This window comes from Pinus tabuliformis, chromosome 2_2 (genome assembly GCF_031772625.1).
Source record: "Pinus tabuliformis cultivar Carrire ecotype Pingquan chromosome 2_2, CPIR1, whole genome shotgun sequence".
Classification (NCBI taxonomy): domain Eukaryota; kingdom Viridiplantae; phylum Streptophyta; class Pinopsida; order Pinales; family Pinaceae; genus Pinus; species Pinus tabuliformis.
The window spans coordinates 799,124,883-799,152,689 of NC_142300.1; the positions used below are offsets into that span (position 1 = coordinate 799,124,883).

The following is a 27,807-nucleotide window of genomic DNA, read 5'->3' on the forward strand; positions in this document are numbered from 1 at the left end:
ACTAAACTTGACCTTTTCATGTTTTAAGAGTCGAGAAAGGGATGAAAAGGTGACTCTAGTCGCCTTTGAATATTTAGTGAGCCCGAAGTGACAAATGCTCAGGTGAGCCTTTTCTTTTAGGGAGTCCGAAAAGGATCAAAAGTGACTAATTTGGAGAAACTAGGAAAAGGGTTTACCAAACAAATCCGTAAAATTGCATATACACCTTGGCAATCATATGAAAACCAAGGACTTTCCGTACGACAGTCAATCTTCCTGAATGTTGTGTTCAATGTGTTACGGCTTGTAAGGCGACAGGCATGGCTTCCTGTGGATAAAGGATGATAACGTAGTGGGGTCTCCCCATATACTCGATGGTACGTTGGAGCACAAATCCGTGCTAGAACACTATTGAGTCACAAAAGGAGGAATCACCCAATCTTAATGTGAAACAATAGTGACTAGGTTTAACGATGCCGAAACACGTCTCTAGCCTAGACCTCTAGATGTATGCGTTAACAATGCGTTTTTAGATTCATTCAATTCATTTTACGGTTGATCTTTGATTAGGTTTCAATTTACAGGTCCTACCATATGTAATCTCTCACAATTTCCTAAATGCAAGCTATATGCCAAAGTATATCATTTTATTCGATGAATGCTGGAATGTGAAATCGATGGAAAGAGGCAAACACCCGAAGGATGAAGGTCAAAAACCAGTCAAACAAAGCCCTGACACACTCCAGTAGTTGAAAAAGATGTGACAAAACAGAAATCCAAGCTCAGAAGGCTTCCAAACAAGCAAACTGGAAAAGTTCACAGGCTTGGCGCGACTATCAGGCTGTAACTCGGTGCTTTTAAGAGATTAGCGCGAGTTTTTTTTGTGCAACATGCACCCACTGGCGTGACTGTCAGGGAAAACATCATGCTAATCAAGTTTTCTAACTTAAAATAAAAGCAAGCAGTCCACGGCTTGATCAACAGTATCCAGACAGACCAGGCAACAAGAGACAACTTAAAAATTCAACCCAAAAAGCTTATCTAAGCAAGAAAAACAAGAGAAAACCAAAGTGCAAGATGAACTCCAAGCTTTTTGGTTCGTAAACCAAACTGGATATTGACTGAAGTGGCGTTGATCTACTTCGCTAATGCAGAGCAATAGCATTTCGAAGGCTACTGGCCGTACTTCAGGCTCCGTCCAAAGTTTACGAATCAAACAACAAATAGTGTCCCCAGTGGAGTCGCCAAATTGTTGGAGAGGTAAATCCCCTCTATGGACAAAGGCGATCCCCACTAGCCCAAAATGGGTCTAGCAACAATCAAACAATGTTATTACGCAAGTTCCTAATTGAAAATTAAAGGTGGATTATGAGAGCCTACTTGGATTCCAACGCTAGTGTTGTAGAAGAGTCGACACTCCCGTTCCTTTGCTCCGGCCGGTCACAATCCTCACAATCTCCGTGAATGGAAACCTGCACATGCAAAGAACGACACAAATACAAGCATAAAATCCAATAGATGCAATTATATATCGGTCAGAAAAGATATAACTCAAACATCATTGCAATGAACAACAAGAGTGGAACCATAATGATAGTCATTTATTATTGATAATCAAAAAAGAAGAATACAACCATAGTTCTGACGTCGAATCCTCCTTTGGCTGGGTGATCAGCTACATATTCCTTGCAAAGCTTGTTAGGATTGGAACAAGCCTCTCTCTCTTTGATTACGAATGCAAAGAATACTCTTACAGCAATCTCTTAGACTTCTGATAGTATAATTCTCCCTATGCTCGAACTAACTTGTCCAAGGCAATAGAAGAAGCTTTTATATATGGAGGAAAGGGAGATACAATGAATCACACCATCTACGGGATTGGGTTTATCCTCAAAAGCTATTATGGATAGAGGAAAGGGAGATACGATGAATCAGGACATCCATGGGATTGGCATTGTCCTTAAAAAGCTTCATGAGTCGAAAGGAAAAAACCTTCGGCCGTGCGTTTGTTAAGAATCTTTCCCAAACTCGGTTGGCGCGGGTATAACTTGAGACAGAGTGCCAACCGGCGCGCCCTCTTTGGAGGATTTTCCCCATTGGTGCGGGTAATACACTGTGGATCCGCGCTAATGGAAAAAGGGAACTTTTTAAGGATATTCTGCAGGAGATGTCTTTAGGGCATATAAAGTCCATACTTAGGGGAACATAATGCAAGTGTTTTCAAGTTATGTCACTTCTCACAGGTCCCGGAATGAGTCCTCCAAAGTGCGGGAAAGGGGTAACAGGGACGGTGAAAAATAATGACAAATTACTATGTAATAGCTGGTATCAGCTGGAGGGGCACGAGGGGACCAGGACGAGCTAGGGAGCCACACCACAATAGCCCATACAGCTCCAAGAACTTGGAGAGTGGAAGGGGAATTGTTCACATATGCCTCCCAGGACGAGCATGGCCAACATTACCACTTATGCACTACTGAGTGGGGATGGAGAGAAGATGAAAATCGACCACCCTACAAATGACCCAAGGCCATCGTTCAGGCAAACCCGAAAACACAACTCAATTACAAGCCCACCTTTCACACATAAAGGAAACCTATTGCTGGTATCATCTGGAGGGGCACGAGGGGACTAGGACGAGCCAGGGAGCCACATGACAACAGCCCATACAGCTCCAAGAACTTGGAGAGCGGAAGGGGAATTGTTTGCATATGCCTCCCAGGATGATCATGGCCAACATTACCGCTCATGCGCTACCGAGTGGGGATGGAGAGAAGATGAAAATTGGCTGCCCTACAAACAACCCATGGCCATCGTTCAAGCAAACCCGAAAACACAACTGGATTACCAACCCACCTTTCAAACGGAAAGAAAACCTGTCGCTGGTATCATCTGGAGGGGCACGATGGGGACCAAGACGAGTTAGGGAGCCACACCACAACAACCCATATAGATCCAAGAACTTGGAGAGCAGAAGGGGAATTGTTCACATATGCCTCCCAAGACGAGCATGGCCAACATTACCGCTCATGCGCTACTGAGTGGGGATGGAGGGAAGATGAAAATTGGCCACCCTACAAATGACCCAAGGTCATCGTTTAGGCAAATGCGAAAAAACAACTCGATTACCAACCCACCTTTCACACGGAAAGAAAACCTGTCACTGGTATCATCTGGAGGGGCACGAGAGGACCAAGACGAGCCAAGGAGCCACACCACAACAACCCATACACAACTCCAAGAACTTAGAGAGCTAAAGGGGAATTTCTCACATATGCCTCCCAGGATGACCATGGCCAACATTACCGCTCATGCGCTACTGAGTGGGGATGGAGAGAAGATGAAAATAAACCACTCTACAGACGACCCAAGTGCATCGTTCAGGAAAACCCAAAAACACAACTCAATTACCAACCCACCTTTCATGCGAAAAGGAAACCTGTCACTAGTATCATCTGGAGGGTCATGAGGGGACCAAGACAAGCCAGGGAGCCACACCACAACAACCCATACAACTCCAAGAAATTGGATAGTAGAAGGGGAATTGTTCACCTATGCCTCCATGGATGAGCATGGCCAACATCACCGCTCATGCGCTACCGAGTGGGGATGGAGAGAAGATGAAAATCGGCCACCCTACAAATGACCCAAGGCCATCCTTCAGGCAAACCCGAAAACACAACTCAATTACCAACCCACCTTTCACGCGAAAAGGAAACCTATCACTTGTATCATTTGGATGGGCACAAGTCACTGGTGGGGGGGGACTAGGGTGAGCCAGGGAGCCACACCACACCCACCCATACAAGTTTACACGGACACCCTCGACCGAACGAGTTAGCATAGATGCCCTCGCCTGACCCACCCAAATGAGTTGACACGGACGCCCTCAAATGACCCACCCGTATGAGTTTACATGGGTGCGGACATGACCATAACGAAAGGACAAGGGAGAGTCGGGAAAATGAGCTGCACAAACGTGTATAAAGCCAACATCGGGTCACAACTTAACAATTTTGATATAGGCTCGTTACCCCGAGCATGCCCTCACCTGACCCGCCTAAACGAGTTGACGCAGACACCCTCAAATGACCCGCTCATATGAGTTTACATGGGCACCCACACGAACGTAACGAAGGGACAAGGGAGAGCTAGAAAAATGAGCTGCACGAACATGCACAAAGACAACCTCGAGTCACAACTTAGCATTTTTGATATGGGCTCGTTTTCCCGGGAGCGCCCTCGCCCGACCCGCCCAAACGAGATGACACGGATGACCCCAAATGACCCGCCCGAATGAATTTGCATGGGCTCCCACACGACCAAAATGAAGCGACAAGGGAGAGTCGAGGAAACGAGATGCACGAACGTGCACAAAGCCAACCTCGGGTCACAACTTAGCATTTTTGATATGGGCTCGTTCGCTTAGGCATGCCCTCACCTGAACAAGTTCAAAGGGATGCCCTCAAATGACCCATCCGAACGATTTTGCATGGGTGCCCACACGACAGAAACAAAGTGACAAAGGAGAGCCGGGAAAATGAACTACACAAAGCCAACCTCGGGTCACAACTTAGCATTTTTTGATATGGGCTCGTTTGCCCGGGCGCGCCATCGCCCGAATGAGTTCACATGGATGCCCTCAAATGACCCACCTGAACGAATTTGCATGGGTGCCCACACGACCGAAATGAAGCGACAAGGGAGAGCCGGGAAAACGAGCAGCACGAACGTGCAAAAAGCCAACCTTGGGTCACAACTTAGCATTTTTGGTACAGGCTCGTTCACCAGGGCGCGCCCTCGCCCGTACGACCCGCCCAAATGAGTGCACACAGACACCCTCAAACGACCCGCCCGAACTAATTTGCATGGGTGCTCACACGACCGAAACGAAGCGACAAGGGAGAGCCGGGCAAACAAGCTGCATGAACGTTCACAAAGCCAACCTCGAGTCACAACTTAGCATTTTTTGATACGGGCTCGTTCTCGTAGGCGTGCCCTTGACCGAACTAGTTCACATGGATGCCCTCAAATGACCCGCCCGAACGAATTTTCATGGGCGCCTGCACAACCGAAACGAAGCGACAAGGGAGAGAGGGGAAAACGAGCTGCACAAACGTGCACAAAGCCAACAATGGGTCACAACTTAGCATTTTTGATACGGGCTCGTTCGCCCAGGTGTGCCCTCACTCAAATGACATGCCCAAACGAGTTCACACGGACGCCCTCAAACGACCCGCCCAAACGAATTTTCATGGGCGCCTACATGACCGAAACGAAGTGACAAGGGAGAGCTGGGAAAACGAGCTGCATGAACGTGTAGAAAGCCAACCTTGGGTCACAACTTACCATTTTTTATACGGGCTCGTTTGAACGGGCACACCCTCGCCCGAAAAAGTTGACACGGATGCTGTTATGCTCTTAACCTGCAAATCAATACCCAAGCGAAGAAAAGATATCGAGAACACAGAATATGCGAAGAAAATATACCAAGAACACAGAATAGCAATGATTTTATTATTCATAGAGAATTGTTCACAGGCCTCTTCGAGGGGGCAACCTCCAATAGAGCAGAGCTCGATTACAAAACAAGACACGATGCTCCTCGCAGGGAGTCTCTATCCTTTATATATGACTCATACATGCAATACCACGGGCCAATATCGTGGGTTTTATTAATACCATCTATCTAATACTACCGCCCATTTACCATCTATCTAATACTACCGCCCATTTGCAACTAACTGTGGTCCCGCCATTAATTGTGGGTTAACCACTTACAAATATTAATATGGGCTTTATTGACTCTTGACTATGATGTGATCCCATGACATAAATAAGGGGGTTAGGGTGGGACCCTAACATGCCCTCCCCCTTAAGACTAGCCTTGTCCTCAAGGCTGAAGCTACGGAAACTGCTGAAGAATAGTGGCTGGTTCCCAAGTTGCATCTTCCGGAGAGGTGTCTTTCCATTTGACGAGGACCTCCTTAAGCATGCGTCTGCGCAGGTGCTTCTCTCGTGTGTCTAGAACTTATTCAGGTTGAAGCCAGATTGACCCTTCTTCATCCAATTCAGGTAGACTGGTTTGAACTTGGCAATTGTTCCCAATCACTTTCTTGAGGCACGATGCATGGAAAACTGGGTGGATTTTTGCTGTAGGTGGCAAAGCCAACTTGTAAGCCACTTCTCCAATGTGCTGAAGTACTTGGTATGGTCCATAGAATTTTGGAGAGAGCTTTTGACAACCCTTGTCTTTGAGTGATGCTTACTTATATGGTTGCAGCCTCAAAAAGACCTGATCCCCTTCTTGAAATTGGCGCTCTAAGCGATGTTGGTCAGCCTGTTGCTTCATACGGTTCTGAGCTTGATGAAGATTCTCGCGCAGATGGGCAAGCATGGTTGCGTGGTGTTGTAGGAGTTGATCCACGGCTTGTACTTTGGAGCACCCCGTGAGATAAGAAGTAGGGGAAGGCGGAAGTTGTCCATAGATTGCTTCATAGGGAGTCATTTTGGTAGTGGCATGATAGTTGGTGTTATACCACCATTCCGCCAGAGGTAACCACTATACCCAAAGGTGTTGTTTTTCTGAAGTGAAACACCTAAGGTAGGTTTCTAGACATTTGTTGACAGCTTCGGTTTGACCATCTGTTTGCGGATGATATGAAGTACTGAGTTTGAGTTGATTGCCTTGTATTCTGAAGAGCTCCTGCCAAAAATTACTGGTGAAGATTGGGTCGCGGTCGGACATAATAGAAGTGGGCATGCCATGCAATTTGAAGATCTGATCCATGAAAGTTTGAGCAACCAAAGTGGGTGTGAATGGTGGGGGTAGGGCGCAGAAATGAGCATACTTTGACAGTCGGTCCACAACCACCATGATGACTGACTTGTTCCCAGACTTTGGAAGACCTGTAATGAAATCCATGGAGACCTCCGTCCAAATTGACGCCGGAATGGGCAATGGCTGTAATGTGCTTGGTGTGTTGACGGTTTCCCCTTTGTGGCGTTGACAGACGTCGCATTCTGCTACGAAAGTAAGGATGTCCTGTTTCATGCCGGCCCAAAAAAATGATCTTCTGGTGCGAGCATATGTCTTCTGAAAGCCCGAATGTCCTGCAATGGGAGATGAGTGCAATTCTGCTAAAATGCGACTTTTGAGGGTGGATTTTGGTGATATTACGACTCTGTCCTTGTAGCGAAGAATATCATTCTGCCACGAGTAGCCCTTGCTAGAATTAGGATCTACCTGCAATTGAGAAATGAGTTGAGAGAGCCCGGGATGTGAAAACCATTCCCTGCGAGCCTCTTCAATCCAGTCTGGAATGGGGAGTGAAATTGCGAGCAGAGTACTTTCCTCCGAAAATTGGCGCGACAATGCATGTGCTACCCTGTTGTCTTTCCCTTTCTTGTAAATGATCTCATAATCATATCCCAGCATTTTGGCTAACCATTTATTTTGTTGTGGGGAAGATAGGCGTTGCTCCAAAAAATATTTAAGACTGTGATGATCTGTGCGGATTTGGAAACATCGCCCCAACAAGTAAGGTCGCCAGGTCTCGACTGCATGTAAGATGGCCATCATTTCCTTCTCGTAGGTAGATTGGCCCAGATTCCTCCCACTTAGTTGTTGGTTGGTGAAGGCCAATGGTCGCCCTTCCTGCATTAAGACTGCTCCAATACATGTTCCCGAAGCATCAGATTCAATGACAAATGATTTGGTGAAGTCCGGTAGTGCTAAGACAGGAGTGGAACACATGGCGATTTTGAGAGCGGTAAATGCCTGTTGTGCTTCTTCGTTCCAGAAGAAGGAATTTTTCTTTAGGAGTTGCGTTAGGGGCTTCGCTATGCAGCCATAGTTGCGGACAAATTTACGATAATAGCCTGTGAGACCCAAAAATCCTCTCAAGCTTTTCAAGGTCTTAGGTTGAGGCCATTCTTACATTGCCTGGATCTTTTTTCGGTCCACCTTGACACCTTCACGCCCCACAATGTGGCCCAAATACTCAACTTATTCCATGCCAAACGAACACTTAGACATCTTGACAAATAATTTATGTGTGCGGAGCAGTTGCAAGAGTAGATATACATGCTGAAGATGTGATGCCCAAGTGCCACTATAGATGAGGATGTCATCGAAGAAGACAAGGACAAATTTTCTGAGATATGGTTTGAGGAGGTGATTCATAAGGCTCTGAAAAGTAGAGGGGGCATTACAGAGACCAAATGGCATGACCAGGAACTCATAATGGCCTTCATGAGTTCTGAAAGCTGTCTTGGGAATGTCGACTTCCTTCATGCGAATTTGGTGGTAGCCTGAGTGAAGATCCAACTTAGTGAAGAATTGAGCCCCATTGCTTTCTTCCAGCAAATCGTCAACCACTAGGATGGGAAATTTATCTTTGACTGTTAACTTATTGAGGGCCCTGAAGTCTGGACACATCTGCCACTCCCCATCTTTCTTGAGGACCATGACCACTGGAGATGAATAAGGACTAATGCTGGGATGAATGACACCTGCTTCCAACAATTCCTTGATGATTTTTTCTATTTTATTCTTTTGGGTGAATGGATGTCTGTATGGCCGCACATTTGGGGATTGGGCCCCTGGAACCAATGTGATGCTATGATTATGTTCCCCTCGCGAGGGTGGAAGCTCATGAGGCTTGTCAAAGACAGTTCGATGTTTATTTAAAATCTATTGCATCTCAGGATGAATTGGCGGGGGCATGGTGTCGACTACCTGGATGGCATTAAATTGAGCTACCACTCCATGATGGCCCTTTTTTAACAATTTTTCCATCCTATGCGAGCTGATGATAGAGGGGGCTCCCGCCTGTAGTCCACGGAGGGTATGTGTGGAGTTGTTCTGCTTAAAACTCATATATAACTCCTGGAAATCCATTGTGATTGGCCCAAGAGTGCGGAGCCATTCCGCGCCGAGGAAAATGTCACAACCCCCCATGTGTATTGCAAACATGTGGGTTTTCAATTGATAATCCCCCATTTAAATTTTGACATTTTCACAGCGACCTTCACATTTCATTGTGCCCTCATCTGCAATCTGGACTTGGAAGTTAGAAACTGCCCGGACGAAACAATGTGTTGCTTCAGCGATCTTTTGGTGGATGAAATTATGGGTACTTCCACTATCAATCAAGACTACTACTGGGCGATGTTTAAGAAAACCCCTGATTTTGAGAGTTTGAGGGGAAGAAATTCCTGCCAATGCATTCAGCGAAATAATTGGTTCATCAGATACAATCTCCTCTTGGTTATCTTCTTCGATCGCCTCCGGTTCCTCAAGTGGTGGATCTTCCTCTGTGGAGCTATAGTCAGTGGCATCTATTTGAAAAAACTTGTGCTCTTTGCATTTATGACCCGAGGAATATTTTTCATCACAGTAGTAACATAGTCCTTGCTTCCTTCTTTCGACCATTTCTGCAGGTGACAGCTTTTGAATCTTAAGTGTCTGAGTCATATTGGGAGCCTGTGAGGGATGACCTTTAGCGGGGAAGTTGGGGTGGCTGGATTGGGCTGTTAATGCATGTGCCACCTTACGGGCTACCTGGCAAGCCTCTGTCCATGTGGGAGGGTGGTGGAGTAGAACCTGAGCTTTGGTGGCTTCTTTAAGACCGCTGATAAAGCATTCCATGTAGAACTCATCTGTGAGACCCTTAGTGCGGAAGGCTAAGGCTTCAAAAGAAGTAATATATTCCTCCATTGTACCCGTCTGTCCGAGCTTAGTGAGATGCCCCAAAAAAGAGTCTTCCTATTCAAAGCGATTGCGAAGAGTTTTGGCAAATTGGGCCCAATTCTGAAAATGTCCATTGCAACGCTGATGCCATTCCTTCCATTGCCATCGTTCATTGTCCAAGTACATGGTGCCAACCATAAGCTTAGTCCCCTCATCTCTGATATGATTCAATTGGAAAAACTGCTCCATTTGTGCTAGCCATGCGGACGTGTGAGAACCGTCAAATTTCTGCATATCCAACTTGGCTGACTGGGTGGTGGATGGGAGTGACAAACGTGAGGAGAGTGGCTAGACTCACCCTCATGGTATTCATGGCAATTATACGCCTCCTCGTGGGCTGGCTTCTTGCCCTTTGGGAATGCCTCCTGTAACTGGTTACTTATTCCTTTAAGCTCAAGTTCTATGTGGTTACTCATTCCTTGAAGGTCAAGTTCGATCTTGTTCACCGCAGTTTGGAGGGAGTTGACATAGTTTTCAATTTTGTCGATCCTTTCATTGGCCATCGCTTGAGCGCAAGTTTCTACCATACACCAACCTGATGAAAAATTAGGACCGCCTAAAAATTTTTACTAAGAAATTGAATGGTACCACCTTGCTCAACTTGTCATCGTGATACGGATGGGCTAGGTCACCAATAAGCGCCCCGGAAGATCTTAGATTTTTTTTTTTTGGAAAACTCCTAACGTAGTTTTACTCCTTCCTGATCAATACTGCAGTCGCCAAATCCTCAAAATGTCAATGCCGCCAAAAGTCCTGCGAAAGTTATATCCAGGTACAAGAACCCTTCACAACTACTCCGATCTGGTGGATCTGAGAGATTTGAATGGTGGAACAACTGTTGCTGCTGGTATGGAATATCCGATTTGGTGGATCTGAGAGATCTGAATGGTGGAACAACTGCTGCTGCTGATCTGGAATAGATGATGTGTGATCCCTCGATAGAAAGGGAACTATGGTCTTGGGGAGTGTCAGGTGCTACAGATTGCAATATGCATAAGGGTCTGACAGTAGTACTCGACCCAATGTTTCAGGGCTCTAACTAAGGAGGATCGACCGTACCCTTAGCCGTACAACCCGACTACCCTATCGTACGGGCAAGTAATCTCTCCAAGTGTTGTTCTCGGTGTACTGTAGCCACAAGACGACCGAAGGTTTATCTATGGCGAGGTTTCAAGGGAGCTAGGGGGCTTCCTATATACCCAGAGGGTACATGGAAGATAGTCCGTGCAGGGTTCTGTCTAATGCGCTACTACTCGAAGGGGTACCCACAGGGGTTACAAGGGAGTTCGACAGATGTGACCACCTCTTGTATTTCCTGCGTGCATGCCTCCCCAAATCCACATATTTATGCGCTTAACGACAGATCCCGTGGTTTAAAGATGCCGGAACACGTCTCTAGCCAAAAAAAAAATTGCTAAAATTTGGAGATCCCACCGAGCCCTGGAAAGTGCTCTGATACCACTTGTTATGCTCTTAACCTGCAAAGCAATACCCAAGCAAAGAAAAGATACCAAAAACATAGAATATGCGAAGAAAATATACCCAGAACACAGAATAGCAATGATTTTATTATTCAGAGAGAATTGTTCACAGGCCTCTTCGAGGGGGCAACCTCCAATAGAGCAGAGCTCGATTACAAAAAAAGACACGATGCTCCTCGCAGGGAGTCTCTATCCTTTATATATGACTCATACATGCAATACCACGGGCCAATATCGTGGGTTTTATTAATACCATCTATCTAATACTACCGCCCATTTGCAACTAACTGTGGTCCCGTCATTAGTTGCAGGTTAACCACTTACAAATATTAATATGGGCTTTATTGACTCTTGACTATGACGTGATCCCATGACATAAATAAGGGGGTTAGGGTGGGACCCTAACAGATGCCCTAAAATGACCTTCCCGAACGAATTTGCATGGGTGCCCGCATGACCAAAACGAAGAGACAAGGGAGAGCCGAGCAAACGAGCTACATGAATGTGCACAAAGCCAACCTTGAGTCAAAAATTAGCATTTTTTATACGGGCTCGTTTGCTCAGGCGTGCCCTCGCCCGAACGACCCACCCGAATGAGTTCACACGGATTCCCTCAAACGACCCACCCGAACGATTTTGCGTGGGTGCCCGAACGAACGAAATGAAGCGACAAGGGAGAGAGGGGCAAACGAGCTGCACGAACATGCACAAAGCCAAACTCGGGTCACAACTTAGAATTTTTTGATACGGGCTCGTTCGCTCGGGTGCGCCCTCGCCCAAACATCCTGCCTGAATGAGTCCACATGTACGCCCTCAAATGACCCGCCTGAACAATTTTACATGGGCGCCCACATGACCGAAACGAAGCGACAAGGGAGAGCCAGGAAAACGAGCTGCACGAACATGCACAAAGCCAACCTCGAGTCACAACTTAGCATTTTTTGATACGGGCTCGTTCGCCCGTGTGCGCCCTTGCCCGAACGACCCGCTCGAACAAGTTGACATAGATGCCCTCAAACGACCCGCCCGAACAAACTTGCATGGGTGCCCGCACGACCGACACGAAGCGATAAGGGAGAGCCAGGAAAACAAGCTGCACGAACGTGCACAAATCCAAACTCGGGTTACAACTTAGCATTTTTGATACGGGCTTGTTCACCCGGGCGCGCCCTCGCTCGAACAACCCACCAGAACAAGTTCACACGGATGCCCTCAAACGACCCGCCCAAATGAATTTTCATGGGCGCCCGAACGACCAAAACGAAGTGACAAGGGGGAGCTGGGAAAACGAGCTACACGAATGTGCACAAAGCCAACCTTGGTCACAACTTAGCATTTTTGATACGGGCTCCTTCGCCTGGTTGCACCCTCGCCTGAATGACCTGCCTAAACGAGTTGACATGTACGCCCTCAAACGACCCGCCTGAACGATTTTTCATTGGCGCTCGAACAGCCGAAACCAAGCTACAAGGGAGAGTCGGCCAAACGAGCTGCACGAACGTGCACAAAGCCAACCTCGGGTCACAACTTAGCATTTTTGATACGGGCTCATTTGCCGAGGTGCGCCCTCACCCGAACGACCCACCCGAACGAGTTCACACGGACGCCCTTAAACGACCTGCCCGAACGAATTTGTGTGGGCGCCCGCATGATTGAAACGAAGCAACAAGGGATAGCCAGGAAAACGAGTTGCACAAACGTGCACAAAGCCAACCTCAGGTCACAACCTAGCATTTTTGATACGTGCTCGTTCGCCCAGGCGCGCCCTCGCATGAATGACCCACCCGAACGAGCTCACATGGACGACCTCAGACGACCCGCCCGAACGAATTTTCATGGGCACCCGCACGACCGAAAAGAAGCGACAAGGGAGAGCCGGCAAATTGAGCTGCACAAACATGCACAAAGCCAACCTCGGGTCACAACTTACAATTTTTGATACAGGCTCGTTTTCCCGGGCGTGCCCTCGCACAAACGACCCCCCCGAATGAGTTGACACGGACGCCCTAAAATGACCTGCCTGAACGGATTTGAATGGGTGCCCGAACGATCGAAACGAAGTGACAAGGGAGAGCAGGGCAAACGATCTGCATGAACATGCACAATGCCAACCTCGTGTCACAACTTAACACTTTTGATACGGGCTCGTTCGCCTTGGCGCACCCTCGCCCAAATGACCCAACCGAACGAGTTCACACGGATGCCCTCAAATGACGCACCTGAACGATTTTGCCATGGTGCCCGAATGACTGAAACGAAGTGACAAGGGAGAGCCAGGAAAACGAGCTGCACGAGCGTGCACAAAGACAAGCTCGGGTCACAACTTAGCATTTTTGATACGGGCTTGTTCGCCCGGGCGCACTGTCGCCCGAACAACCCGCCTGAACGAGTTCACACGGACGCCCTCAAATGACCCACTCGAACGATTTTTCATGGGCGCCCGAACAACCGAAACGAAGTGAAAAGGGAGAGCCGGGAAAATGAGCTGCACGAACGTGCACAATGCCAACCTCAGGTCACAACTTAGAATTTTTGATATGAGCTCGTTCACCCGGGCGCACCCCTGCCCAAACGACCTGCCCGAATGGGTTGACATGGATGCCCTCAAACGACCCGCCCGAATGATTTTGCATGGGCGCCCGAACGACTAAAACCAAGCGACAAGGGAGAGCCAGCCAAACGAGCTACACGAACGTGCACAAAGCCAACCTCAGGTCACAACTTAGCATTTTTGATACGGGCTCGTTTTCTCGGGCGCGTCCTCACCCGAACGACCCGCCCAAACGAGTTCACGTGGACGCTCTCAAATGACCCGCCCAAAGGAATTTGCATGGGTGCCCACACGACCGAAACGAAGTGACAAGGGAGAGTTGGGCAAACGAGCTGCATGAACTTGCACAAAGCCAACCTCGGGTCACAACCTAGCATTTTTTGATATGGGCTCATTCGCCCGGATGCGCCCTCGCTCGAACGACCCACCTGAACGAGTTCACACAAGAAGCTGTCAAACGACCCGCCCAAGCGATTTTGAATGTGCACCCGAACGACCGAAACGAAGAGACAAGGGAGAGCCAGGCAAATGAGCTACACGAACGTGCACAAAGCCAACATCGGGTCACAACTTAGCATTTTTTGATACGGGCTCGTTCACCCGGGCGCGCACTCGACCGAACGACCCACTCGAACGAGTTCAAACGGACGCCCTCAAATGACCCGCCCGAACGATTTTACATGGGTGCCCGAACGACCAAAATGAAGAGACTAGGGAGAGCCGAGCAAATGAGTTGCACGAATGTGCAGAAAACCAACCTCGGGTCACAACTTAGCATTTTTTGATACCGTCTCACTCACCTGAGTGCGCCCTCGCCCGAATGACCTACCCGAGCGCGTTCACACGGACGCCCTCAAACAACCCGTCCGAACGATTTTGCATGGGTGCCCGCACGACCGAAACGAAGCGACAAGGGAGAGTCGGGGAAATGAGCTGCAAGAACGTGCAAAAAGCCAACCTTGGGTCACAACATAGCATTTTTTTATACGGGCTCATTCACCCAGGCGCACCCTCGTCCGAACAAGCCACCCAAATGAGTTCACGTGGACGCCCTCAAACAACCCGCCTGAATGATTTTCCATGGGCACCTGCACGATGAAAATGAATTGACAAGGGAGAGTCGGGAAAAAGAGCTGCACGAACGTGCACAAAGCCAACCTCGGGTCACAACTTAGCATTTTTTGATACGGGGTCGTTCGCTCGGGTGCGCCCTCACCCGAACGACCCTCCCAAACAAGTTCACATGGACTCCCTCAAACGACTCGCCCGAACGAGTTGACACGGATGCCCTCGCCCGACCTGCCCGAACGAGTTTGCATGGATGCCCTCGCCCGACCTGCCCGAACGGGTTTGCACTGACGCCCTCTCCCGACTCGCCCAAACGGGTTTGCACGGACGCCCTCACCCGACCCACCGGAATGAGTTTACACAGATGCCCTCGCCTGACTCGCCCGAACATTTTTTCACGGACGACCTCGCACGACCCGCTCGAACGAGTTTACATGGGCACCCTCAAAGGACCTACCCGAAAAAGTTTACATGCAAACGACCTGCCTGAATGAGTTTTTACACGGCAAACAACCCGATAGAACGAGTTTACATGGGCTCCGACACATGACCAAAATGAAGTCACAAGGGAGATTCGGGCAAATAGGCATCATAATCGTGCACAAAGCCCACCCCGGCCACAAATTAGCATTTCTTATACGGCCACGTGTGCCTGGGTCGCCGTCACACAACACAACACGACACAACACGACCCGACTCGACCCGTTTGCATGGGCACCCAGACACGACATGTCCCGACCCGCCCGAACGAAATTTGGGGTTTCCATGGGCGCACGACCTGAATGAAATTTTTGGGTTTTTGTGGGCACATGACCCGAACGAAGGCACAAGGGAGCATTAGGAAAACGGGCCACACAAACGTGCAGAAGACACACGGGCGGTTACAAATTAGCATTTTTGGCACAGCCACGTGTGTCCGAGCACCCACACACTGCACGACACGGCCAGCCAACCTTGTGTGAGCCGACCCGACCTGCCCAAATGCGTTTGCGTGGGAACCCACACACGACACGACATGACCCGAACCGAACAAAATTTGGGGTTTCCTTGTATGCAAAACATGAACAAAATTTGGGGTTTTCATGGGTGCGCGACCCGAACGAAGGCACAAGGCAGCGTCAGGCAGACGGGTTGCACGAACGTGTAGAAGGCACATAGGGAATCATGACTTAGCATTTTTGGCACTACCACGTGTGCCCGAGCACCACGCACGGCACGACCCAACCCGCCGGAATGAAATTTGGGGTTTCCATGGGTGTACGACCCGAACGAAGGCACGACGGAGCGTCGGGCAAACGGTTCACGCGAATGTGCAGGAGGCACACGGGTGGTCACGCCCTAACATTTTTTACACGGCCACATGTTCCTGAGCACCCACGCACAGCACGGCACGATTGGAACCGACTCGACTCACCTAAACACGTTTGCATGGGCGCCCACACACGACACGACCCGACTCGCTCAAACGGAATTTGGGGTTTTCATGTGTGCACAGCCCGTACAAAATTTGGGGTTTCCATGGGTGCACAACCCGAACGAAGGCCCGAGGGAGCGTCAGGAAAATGGGTCATACGAATGTGCAGAAGACACACGGGCGGTGATGAGAATTTTTGGCACAACCATGTGTGCCGGGGCACCCACACATTGCACGACACGACCCGACCTGACCTGGGCGAAACGACCCGAATCGCCCGAACGAAATTTGGGGTTTCCATGGGTGCACAACCCAAACAAAGAAGGCACAGGGGCGGTCATGGCTTAGCATTTTCGGCACGCCCACGTGTGCCCACGCACCCCCACACACGGCACGGCACAGGATGACCTGGCCCGCCCGAAGGAAATTTGGGGTTTGAACGGGCACACAACCTGAACGAAGGCACGAGGGTAGGAATATATTCGACTCTAATACATAAATATACCTGGGGTAACATGCCCTTAAGGTCTTCAACATTTTCTTTTGACTCTTTATAACACTTTAACATGTGCTAGGCCTATTCAATGAGCAAGAAACTCAATGATAAATATAATATATATATATATATATATATATATATATATATTTATTTATTTATTTATTTATTTTCTTGAATAAATACAAATATCAAAAGTACATTTATTAAGACTGAACCCAGTTACACTTTCTTCAACACCCCCTCTTAACTAGGGAGGCATTCATAAATCATTACAAGGTGTTTGGCTATTTTTAATTCTTGAATAATTCACATAAGAGAAACCGGATTGGCAACCCATCTATTATAACATCATATTAGCCAACATTATTCATACCAAGGCCTTGACTAACAGCTTTATCTCTCATAAGATCAGAGCACAATGTTGGCGAGGCCAATGGCTTATAAACACCTTGGTCATTGTCTCTAAAGGTACATACCCACCTAGGTGTTCCCTGAGTATGACCTTCTAGGACAATTTTTGTCTTGGTGCCATCAAAGAATATCGCTCCTCTTGCCTACTCTTGTCTTGGGTGCCCTACACATCCTTAAATAGCATCAGATGCCAAATGATTTCCCAATCCTCCCATTATTTCTTGCCAAGTGAAGACAAGAATGTTGTGTCTATCTCTTCCCCTTGACTGGGGAAGATATGCCCAAGTTTCCTCTGACAAGTAACTTTCCCAAGCCCCTTTATAGTTGGGAACTTGTTAGAACTCCCTCTTAGCTAGGGACTTGTCCATTCATCAACAACGTCTTCTTCATGGGTCCTTCAGCCACTTGATCTCCTTCTTTCCTTCGATGTCATGAAGTCTTTGTTTGAGCTTCTTCTTGGCAGGGTACCGGCCATCGATCACTTTCCCTCTTGTTTTTTCATGTCGTTTCTCCCTTCGTGGAAAGTGGCCTTCTTGATATATATCAGGTCCTTTTTTTCATCTAGCTACCCCTTTGTCATCTAGCCACATGAGATTTTTGTTAGGACACCTGCGTTATCTTTTAACAGATGTGCCGCCCCAGCCAAACACCCCACCGGACAATGTCTTCCGCCCGGATCGACCCGCCAAAACGTGCCTTAAGGCCAAAAACAGGGGCAGTGCCCCATCTCTGCCCCACAGAATAAGTAAAATAATGTTAAAAGTAGTGGTATTTCACTTGCGCCGAAAACGGTTCCCACTTATTCTACACCTCTCAAGTCATTTCACAAAGTCGGACTAGAGTCAAGCTTAATAGGGTCTTCTTTCCCCGCTGATTCTGCCAATGCTGTTCCCTTGGCTGTGGTTTCGCTAGATAGTAGATAGGGACAGTGGGAATCTCATTAATCCATTCATGCATGTCACTAATTAGATGACGAGGCCTTTGGCTACCTTAAGAGAGTCATAGTTACTCCCACTGTTTACCTGCGCTTGGTTGAATTTCTTCACTTTGACATTCAGAGCACTGGGCAGAAATCACATTGCGTCACCATCCACAGGGACCATCACAATGCTTTGTTTTAATTAAACAATCGGATTCCCCTTGTCCGTACCAGTTCTGAGTCGACTGTACGATTCCTAGGGAAAAGCCCCCAGCAGGAGGCATTCTACGCCCGTAGCCCAATCGCCACGTGACTGCCCACCCTCGCCGCGAGAGCAGCTTGGGCAGACTGCCAAAAGCCCACGAGTTGAGGGCATAGACCCCTAGGCCTAGCCCTCAGAGCCAATCCTTTTCCGAAGTTACTGATCCGTTTTACTGACTTCCCTTACCTACATTGTTCTATTGACCAGAGGTTGCTCACCTTGGAGACCTGATGCAACTATGAGTACGATCGGGCATGAACGGTACTCGGTCCTCCCGACTTTCAAGGGTCGATGAGGGCACACCGGACACTGCAAGACGTGCGGTGCTCTTCCAGCTACTGGACCCTATCTTCGGGTGAACCTTTTCCAGGGTGGGCAAGCTGTTAAAAAGAAAAGATAACTCTTCCCGGGGCCCCTAATGACGTCTCAGGATTTCCTAATGTTGTCGCCCGCCACCATGTCTCAGTTCAGGAATATTAACCTGATTCCCTTTCGATGCTCGTGTAGAGTGCACCCTTGATACAAGGCTTCCCCATCTCTTAGGATCAACTAACCCATGTGCAAGTGCTATTCACATGGAACCTTTCCCCACTTCAGTCTTCAAAGTTCTCATTTGAATATTTGCTACTACCACCAAGATCTACACTGGGGGTCGATCCACCCAAGCTCACGCCCTAGGTTTCTCAAGGACCCCCGCATCCTCCTACTCATCGGAGCCAATCAATTGTTCCGACGGTTGAGTAGAGGTTGCGCGCTTCAACGCCATCCATTTTCTGGGCTAGTTGATTCGGCATGTGAGTTGTTACACACTCCTTAGCAGATTTCAACTTCCATGACCACCGTCCTGCTATCTTTATCAACCAACACCCTTTGTGGAATCTAGGTTAGTGCGTAATTTGGCACCGTAACTCGACTTTCAGTTCATCCCGCATCGCTAGTTCTGCTTACCAAAAATGGCCCACTTGGAGCTCTCGACTCCATGGCACGGCTCAATGGAGTAGCCACACCCTCTTACCTATTTAAAGTTTGAGAATAGGTCGAGGGTGTTACGGCCCCAATGCCTCTAATAATTTGCTTTACCTGATAAAACTCGCGTGTGAGCTCTAGCTATCTTGAGGGAAACTTTAAAGGAATCTAGCTACTAGATGGTTCAATTGGTTTTTCACCCCTATACCCAAGTCAGATGAATTATTTGCACGTCAGTATCGCTACAAGCCTCCACCAGAGTTTCCTCTGGCTTCGCCCTGCTCAGGCATAGTTCAACATCTTTCGGGTCCCAATAGGTGTGCTCGCACTCGAACCCTTTGGATAAGCTCAAGGTCGGTTGAAAATGCACCCCCTAGAGAGGGGATCTCACCTGTCATCTTCCTTGCGCCTCGTAGGTTTTCAAACCCGCCGACTCGCACACATGTTAGACTCCTTGGTCTATGTTTCAAGACGGGTCAAATGGAAAGCCTGCCAACCAACACCACGAGTGCGCAGGTGCACACGGCCTGCCACAAGGGAACACACTTTGTTCCTCGACCACCGCAGCGGAAAATCGATAGGTAGTAATCCACCTGCACTTGTGACGATGAAGTACCTTGTGTTGGTTTGCACCTCAAGTCGAGCAGCGGACCAACCTGAGCCATTCCACATCCAACCGAGAAGCATCGACAACCTCCATCCGCTTCCATCCCGGCAATTTCAAGCACTCTTTAACTCTCTTTTCAAAGTCCCTTTCATCTTTCCCTCGCGGTACTTGTTCGCTATCAGTCTCTCGCCCGTATTTAGCCTTGGAAAGACTTTACCACCCAATTAGGGCTGCATTCCCAAACAACCCGACTCAGCGACAATGCCTCGTGATGCAGCAGGGTCCCGGGCCGACGGGGCTGTCACCCTCTCAGGCACCCCCTTCCAAGGGACTTGGCCCAGGTCTGCCACTGAGGATGCTTCTATAGACTACAATTCAGGTGGCACCGCCACCCAATTTTCATGCTGGGCTCTTCCCGATTCGCTCACCGCTACTAGGGGAATCCTTGTAAGTTTCTTTTCCTCCACTTAATTATATGCTTAAACTCAGTGGGTGTTGTCGCCTAAGCTAAGGTCGCAAGGTTGGAGCTAAATCCGCCCTACCACATGGGAGGACAAGAGAGAGCAAAGTAATTTCGAGCGATGCCACACAAAGCCTGCCTCAGCGATCGCCGACTGCCCATCCAAGGGGACAAGGTCACCACTCGCCGACGCACACCACGAAAAATCGCTTGAGGTATTTCAACCAACCACACCGCATGCGGCACGAACAACCAGCTCTGCTGCTCCTTAGCATATTGCAGGGAGTGCGTTTGAATGGGATGCGATGCCCAGATAGACGTGCCCTCGACCGAGGCCTCGGGCGCAAATTGCGTTCAAAAACTTGATGATTCACGAGATTCTGCAATTCACACTAAGTATTGCATTTCGCTACGTTCTTCATCGTAACAAGAGCTGATATATCTATTTCCGAGAGTCATTTCCACGTATTACAGAAAAATGAGCCACAAAACTGAATAGGGGCACCCCCCATAACAAATGTAAGGCCAATGGGCAAAAGGAGGAAAAACGCATGAGATAAAGAGAAACAAAGGTGTCTAACCCCCTCACAGGGGGAGGCTCGAACAGAGGAAAATCTCCCCCAGCCCCACGCCCTCGTAAAAAATAGGGAAATGCGTGGAACAACAATCGAGAAGCACTAGGGTGGCCACCCCAGGAGCTCACACTGCTTTTAGCCCTTCCCTAACACCAGCCCACAACAATTCCCCCTTTTCTCCATAAAGCTAGGGACCGAAAGGAAGAAAAGGGTAGAAAACAAAGCACAAGCCTCCCAAGCCTCGTGCCTTCGGTAAAAGGGGGGAATTGAAGGGGATGACGATGAAGAAGTACTAGGGAGGCCACCCTAGGAGCTTGCACTACGTTTCGTCCTTCTGGAACACCAACCCACAACAATCCCACCTTTTCTCTGTAATGCTAGGGGCCACGAGGAAGAAGGGAAGAAAACAATAAGAGAGAAAGGGATATATCAACCGTGGCCACCGGCTCACAAGGGGAGGCTTCAAACAGAGAACAAGCTTCCCCAACCTCGTGCCTTCGCAAAAAGGGGGAACTGCAGGGGACAACGATCGAGAAGGGCTAGGGTGGCCACCGTGGGAACCGCACTGCTTTTCATCCTTCCCGAACACCAATCCACAACAATCCCACCTTTTCTCCGTAAATCTAGGGGCCGAAAGGAAGAAGGGAAGAAAACAACATGAAAGAAAGAGAGATATCAAACGCGTCTACCAGCTCATAGGGGAAGGATCAAATAGATAACAAGCTTCCCCACCCCCGTGCCTTGGCAAAAAGGGGGGAACTGCAGGGGACAATGATCGAGAAGGACTAGGGTGGCCACCCTCGAAACTCACACTACTTTTCGTCCTTCCTGAACACCAATCCACAACAATCCCACCTTTTCTCCGTAAAGATAAGGGCCAAAAGCAAGAAGGGAAGAAAACAACAGGAAAGCAAGAGAGATCAAACATGGCTACCGACTCACAAGGGGAGGCTCAAATAGAGAACAAGCTTCCCAAACCCCACACCTTAGAAAAAGGGGGGAACTGCAGGGGACGGCTATCGAGAAGGACTAGGGTGGCCACCCTGGGAACTCACACTGATTTTTGTCCTTCCTGAACACCAATCCACAACAATCCCACCTCTCCTCCGTAAAGCTGGGGCCGAAAGGAAGAAGGGAAGAAAACAACACCAAAGAAACAAAGATCCCAAGAAAAGAGAGAAGCTCAACAGCACGTCGAGTATATGTCCGCTAACCAAAAAGAAATCAAACAAGGCACCCAATCAAAAAGGTGTCCCACCTCTTCACATCCTCCCACATGCATTCAGCACAACACCCTTTCTAGCTTTACAACATAGCAAACAACCAAGAAAATAAATCACAACCTAAAATTGACCAATAGAAAAGACAAGGGCCATGATGAGACCAGTGTATGGAGCACGTCACTGAGAGGCAAACAGCCCCGCAACCCAGCGGCACAACGCTTCAAACGACAAATAGACTGCTGCCAATAACACAAACCCACCACGTTATTGCACCCCTCCATGTACAAAACACCCAACAACCTTTCCAGCCAGAAAGTCAACAGGGGTCAAAGAATCAAAATCCAAAGAGGAGTTTTCACGGGCCGACAGTCAACGCTGGAGAAAGCCGCGGGCCACAAATACATCGATGTTGCAAGGCCACTAGAGAGAGGGACATTCGCAAAGCGCACACCACGAAACAAAGAAATGACACAAGTCCCACAAAGAACCCACAATCCAAAGGGAGGAACAAAGACACAACCCGCTACTTCTTTTTCCCTTAGAAGGGGAGTGGCTCACGAGAGGAAGAGGAATTCCCTCGATGGCAAAGGCACGAGATAAGATTTCAACCCTCATTCCCATCAGTGGGGAAAAATGCAATCTCGATGGAGCTCAGACCGAGGGATGGGTTTTTCATTACCTGGACACCCAACCCTTCTGTGAGGGCATGTCGAGGAACGGTCGGAAGGGACTAGGGTGGCCAGCCCAATTGGTTGAACCGCTCTTCGTCCATCCCATACTGACTACACCCCAACAATCTCCCCTCAGGGAAGGTTTGAGCTACCAGGCACGCACGCAACCACTCCCTCGACCCAACCACCAGCAAAAAATCTCACCCAAGCAGCACATCAACCGCCGCCACCTTTTCGAGAGAACCAACTATGGAAGCCCGCACCCTTGGCCCATGCCTTCCAACGAACAAAATACAGAGCACCGCCGCTATGAATGAGTCCTAATATATCCATCGTATTTACCAAGCACCTCAACTCTGCAGCAACCATGCCTGGACGAACAGATCGTCGGAAGGGCTCCCAAGAAACAAGCTTCCGAACCCCGTGTAGAAACACATTGGGGGGGAAGAAAAACAAAGGATGGGTGGGACAAGTACAAGCATGGCTTGCAAGCACACATGAAAAAACAAGCATTACCTCGAGACAAGCAACCAACAATGTTCCCGCCAAACACCAAACCCGCACCCCCAGAGACGCACCACAAAGTCCCACATTGCAATCGAAACCCAACCAGCCCGAACCAAAAAAGGAAACCCCTGCTATCAATGATCCTACAGTAGCTTCACCTACGGTAAACTTGTTACGACTTCTCCTTCCTCTAAATGATAAGGTTCAATGAACTTCTCACGACGTCGACGGCGACGAACCACCATCGTCGACGCAATCCGAACACTTCACCGGATCATTCAATCGGTAGGAGCGACAGGCGGTGTGTACAAAGGGCAAGGACGTAGTCAACACGAGTTGATGACACGTGCTTACTAGGAATTCCTCGTTGAAGACCAATAATTGCAGTGGTCTATCCCCATCATGATGGAATTTGAGAAGATTTCCTGATCCTCTCGAACCAGGAATAAAAACTCGTTGGCTGCATCAATGTAGTGTGCGTGCAGCCCAGAACATCTAAGGGAATCACAGACCTATTATTGCCTCAAACTTCCATGGCCTAAACGGTCATAGTCCCTCTAAGAAGCTGGCCGTAAAGGGGAACCTCCGGGTAGCTAGTTAGCAGGCTGAGGTCTCGTTCGTTATTGGAATTAACCAGACAAATCAATCCACCAACTAAGAACGACCATGCACCACCACCCATAGAAGAAAGAAAGAGCTCTCAATCTGTCAATCCTTACTATGTCTGGACCTGGTAAGTTTCCCCGTGTTGATTCAAATTAAGCCGCAGGCTCCACTCTTGGTGGTGCCCTTCCATCAATTCCTTTAAGTTTCAACCTTGCGACCATACTCCCCTTGGAACTTAAACACTCTGATTTCTCATAAGGTGCTGGCGGAGTCCTTAGAGAAACATCCGCCGATCCCTGGTCGGCATCGTTTATGGTTGAGACTAGGACGGTATCTGATCGTCTTCGAGCCCCCAACTTTCGTTCTTGATTAATGAAAACATCCTTGGCAAATTCTTTCGCAGTGGTCCGTCTTTCATAAATCCAAGAATTTGACCTCTGACAATGAAATACGAATGCCCCCGACAGTCCCTATTAATCATTACTCCGGTCCCGAAGGCCAACACAATAGGACCAGACTCCTATCACGTTATTCCATGCTAATGTATTCAGAGCATAAACTTGCATTGATCACCCTAATTTTTTCAAAGTAATAGTGTCGGAACCACGACCCAGCCAATTAAGGCTAGGAGCACACTGCTGACAAAAGGGATGGAAGGGCAGATGCACACCGAGTAGGCATACTGAGCTTTACGACCCAAGATAAAACTAAGAGATTTTTAGCTGTAACAACTTAAATATACCCTATTGGAGCTGGAATTACCGCGGCTGCTGGCACCAAAATTTCCTTCCAATGGATCCTCGTTAAGGGATTTAGATTTTACTCATTGCAATTACCAGACTTGATGAGCCTAGTATTGTTATTTATTGTCACTACCTCCCCATGTCAGGATTGGGTAATTTGTGTGCCTGCTGCCTTCCGTGGATGTGGTAGCTATTTCTCAGGCTCCCTCTGTAGAATCTAACCCTAATTCTTCATCACCCGTCACCACCATGGTAGGCCTCTATCTTACCATCGAAAGTTGATAGGGTAGAAATTTGAATGAAGCATCGCCAGCACAAGGGCTGTGCTATCCATCGAGTTATCATGATTCACCGGAGAAGCGGGCAAGCCCGCGCTGGCCTTTGATCTAAAAAAATCATCCCTTCCAAAGAGTCGGGACTTGTTTCACGTATTAGCTCTTGAATTACTATGGTTATCCAAGTAGTATGGTACCATCAAAAAAGCTATAACTGATTTAATGAGCCATCCAAAGTTTCACAGTCTGAATTAGTTCATACTTAGAAATGCATGGCTTAATCTTTGAGACAAGCATATGAGTACTGGCAGGATCAACCAGGTAGCACCCTCCCACTTCAAAGGACATTCTTGGCGCTCTCTTACTGAGAGCCAACCTGAACACCCATCAAGCCAAAATGATGTCAAAATATCATGTAAAACTTTTATGCCTTGCACCTCTTGCATTTCAAGAAGGAAGCACACGGAACATGCCCAGGACATGGCGAACAAATGGGCAGACATGCCAAGCCACAACACACCAAGGCCACTCTAGAGTTTTCATCCACAGCCCAACCAACAAGAAAACGAGTGATCACTCACCCACTCCCTTAGAAATGCCTCCAAAGGCCTCCACACCCCGCACCAAGGCCACCTAGGAGTCCATCCGGACAGTAACAGCGGTGGACCTCGATCACCCGATCAGTTGCGGAAGCCTCGATGTAAAGGAAATGAATGGAGGACAAAAAACCATGCAACCTCTGTATTATAAATGAGCCACAACCCTCCCCGCCCCGCACCGAGGCCACCTAGGAATCCACCTGGATAGCAACAACGATGGACCTCGATCTCCCGACTGCCTACAGCAGCCTCGATGCGAAGGAAAAGGAAGGAAAATAAAAAGAGGACGACCGGCTGCACAAATCCTATCATAGAGAGGCCATACAAACCTCCCAGCGCCCCCACCGATGCCACCTACGAGTCCACCCGGACAACAGTAATAGTGGACCTCGATCAGATGATTTCCTACGACAGCCTCAATGCAAAGGAAATGGAGGGAAATAAAACAATACCAATTGAGCCCACAATCTCTCTTAGAAATGCCCCCCAACCCTCCACGCCATGCACCAAGGCCACCCAGGAGTCCACTCGGACAACAGCAACGGTGGACCTCAATCACTTGACCACCTGCAGCAACCACGATGCGAAGGCAAAGGAAAGAAATAAATGCAAATCAAGAGGCTCGCTACACAATACAAGAACATATCCAAACAGGAGGAGGGATCGGGTAGCTACGCAACCCCCACACCCTATGTACAGACAACCTAGGACATTTCCCACAGCTTTACTGACTAGACGATGAATACTTTTCCCCTACGACCACCTCCACGCAAAGGAGGGAGGTCGAAGCATTCCACCTTGAAATCATTCTTCCAGATAGCCCCCACCATCGACATAGCAAGCCTCCTCCCCATTGGACTAGGAGCGCATACACAATTGAAACAACAAATGCCCATAAACGTTGTGACTTAACATTTCCAACTGCAAAATCCTACCACACACGGAAGATGCAAGGAAAAAGCCGACCCCTCGATCAAACATATGGGCCAGCACATCTATCAAAACCTCAAAGCCAATGAAACCACGAATGATGTGCACTTTGAAATGAATGCCAACCCTTCACTTTACAAAAAGAAGAACAACACCTCACATTTCCTGACGGAAAAAGCAAGCAAGAGGGAGGGGTAGGTGTTTTACAACCAAAACCCTTCCACGTCCCTCTTAAATGTATGCATCTCAACCAACAATGCCAACATGGAAAGAGTACAAGCACAAGACACCGTCACCATAAAAAGCCGAACAATGAAGAGGCTATCCATCACAAGGAGCCACACCACAACAACCCATACAACTCCCAAAACTTGGAGTAGAAGGGGAATTGTTCACATATGCCTCCCGGGACAAGCATGGCCAACATTATTGCTCATGCGCTACCCAGTGGGTATGGAGAGAAGATGAAAATCAACCACCCTACAAATGACCCAAGGCCATTCTTGAGGCAAACCCGAAAAACAAACTCAATTACCAACCCACCTTTCACACGAAAGGCAAAACCCTCCACACCAAATAGGGAGAAGGTGAACAGCATAACGAGGAGCCAATTTCAATGGAGAAGGTGAAAAAATAACAGTAGCAAGGATGGACCTCGATCGCATGATCGCCTGCGATAGCCTCAATGCAAACGAAACGAAAGGAAACAAAATAGCAATACCAACCGAGCCCACAACCTCTCTTAGAAATGTGCCCCCCCGACCCTCCACACCACGCACCGAGGCCGCCTTGGAGTCCACCCGGATAGCAGCAACAGTGGACCTCGATCACTTGGCCGCCTATGGAAACCATGATGCGAAGGCAAAGGAAGGAAATAAATGCAAATCAAGAGGCTCGCTACACAATACAAGAACATATCCAAATAGGAGGAGGGATCGGGCAGCTCCGCACCCCCTGACCCTACGTACAGGCAACCTAGGAGATTTCCCATAGCTTTACCGACTGGAAAATGAATACTTTTCCCCTACGGCCACTTCCATGAAAAGGAGGGAGGTCGAAGCTTTCCACCTCAAAATCCTTCTTCCAGATAGCCCCCACCATCGACATAGCAAGCCTCCTCCCCATTGGACTAGGAGCGCATACACAATTGAAACAACAAATGCCCATAAACTTTGTGACTTAACATTTCCAATAGCAAAATCCTACCACGCATGCAAGATGCAAGGGAAAAGCTGACCCTCGATCAAACATATGGGCCAACACATCTATCAAAACCTTAAAGCCAACGCAACCACGAACGATGTGCA

General features: G+C 48.4%; 2 non-coding genes and 1 pseudogene across 2 annotated transcripts; all 3 read right to left on the reverse strand.

Moving 5' to 3' along the window:
* Positions 1-18,539: 18,539 nt before the first annotated feature.
* On the reverse strand, positions 18,540-20,404 carry LOC149195126 (25S ribosomal RNA; annotated as a pseudogene).
* A 270-nt stretch (positions 20,405-20,674) lies between these two features.
* Positions 20,675-20,828, reverse strand: LOC149195127 (5.8S ribosomal RNA). Its single transcript, XR_016255307.1, has one exon. It is a non-coding gene; the product is annotated as a 5.8S ribosomal RNA (ribosomal RNA).
* Positions 20,829-23,482: 2,654 nt separating this feature from the next.
* Positions 23,483-25,295, reverse strand: LOC149195128 (18S ribosomal RNA). Its single transcript, XR_016255461.1, has one exon. It is a non-coding gene; the product is annotated as an 18S ribosomal RNA (ribosomal RNA).
* Between the last annotated feature and the right edge of the window lie 2,512 nt (positions 25,296-27,807).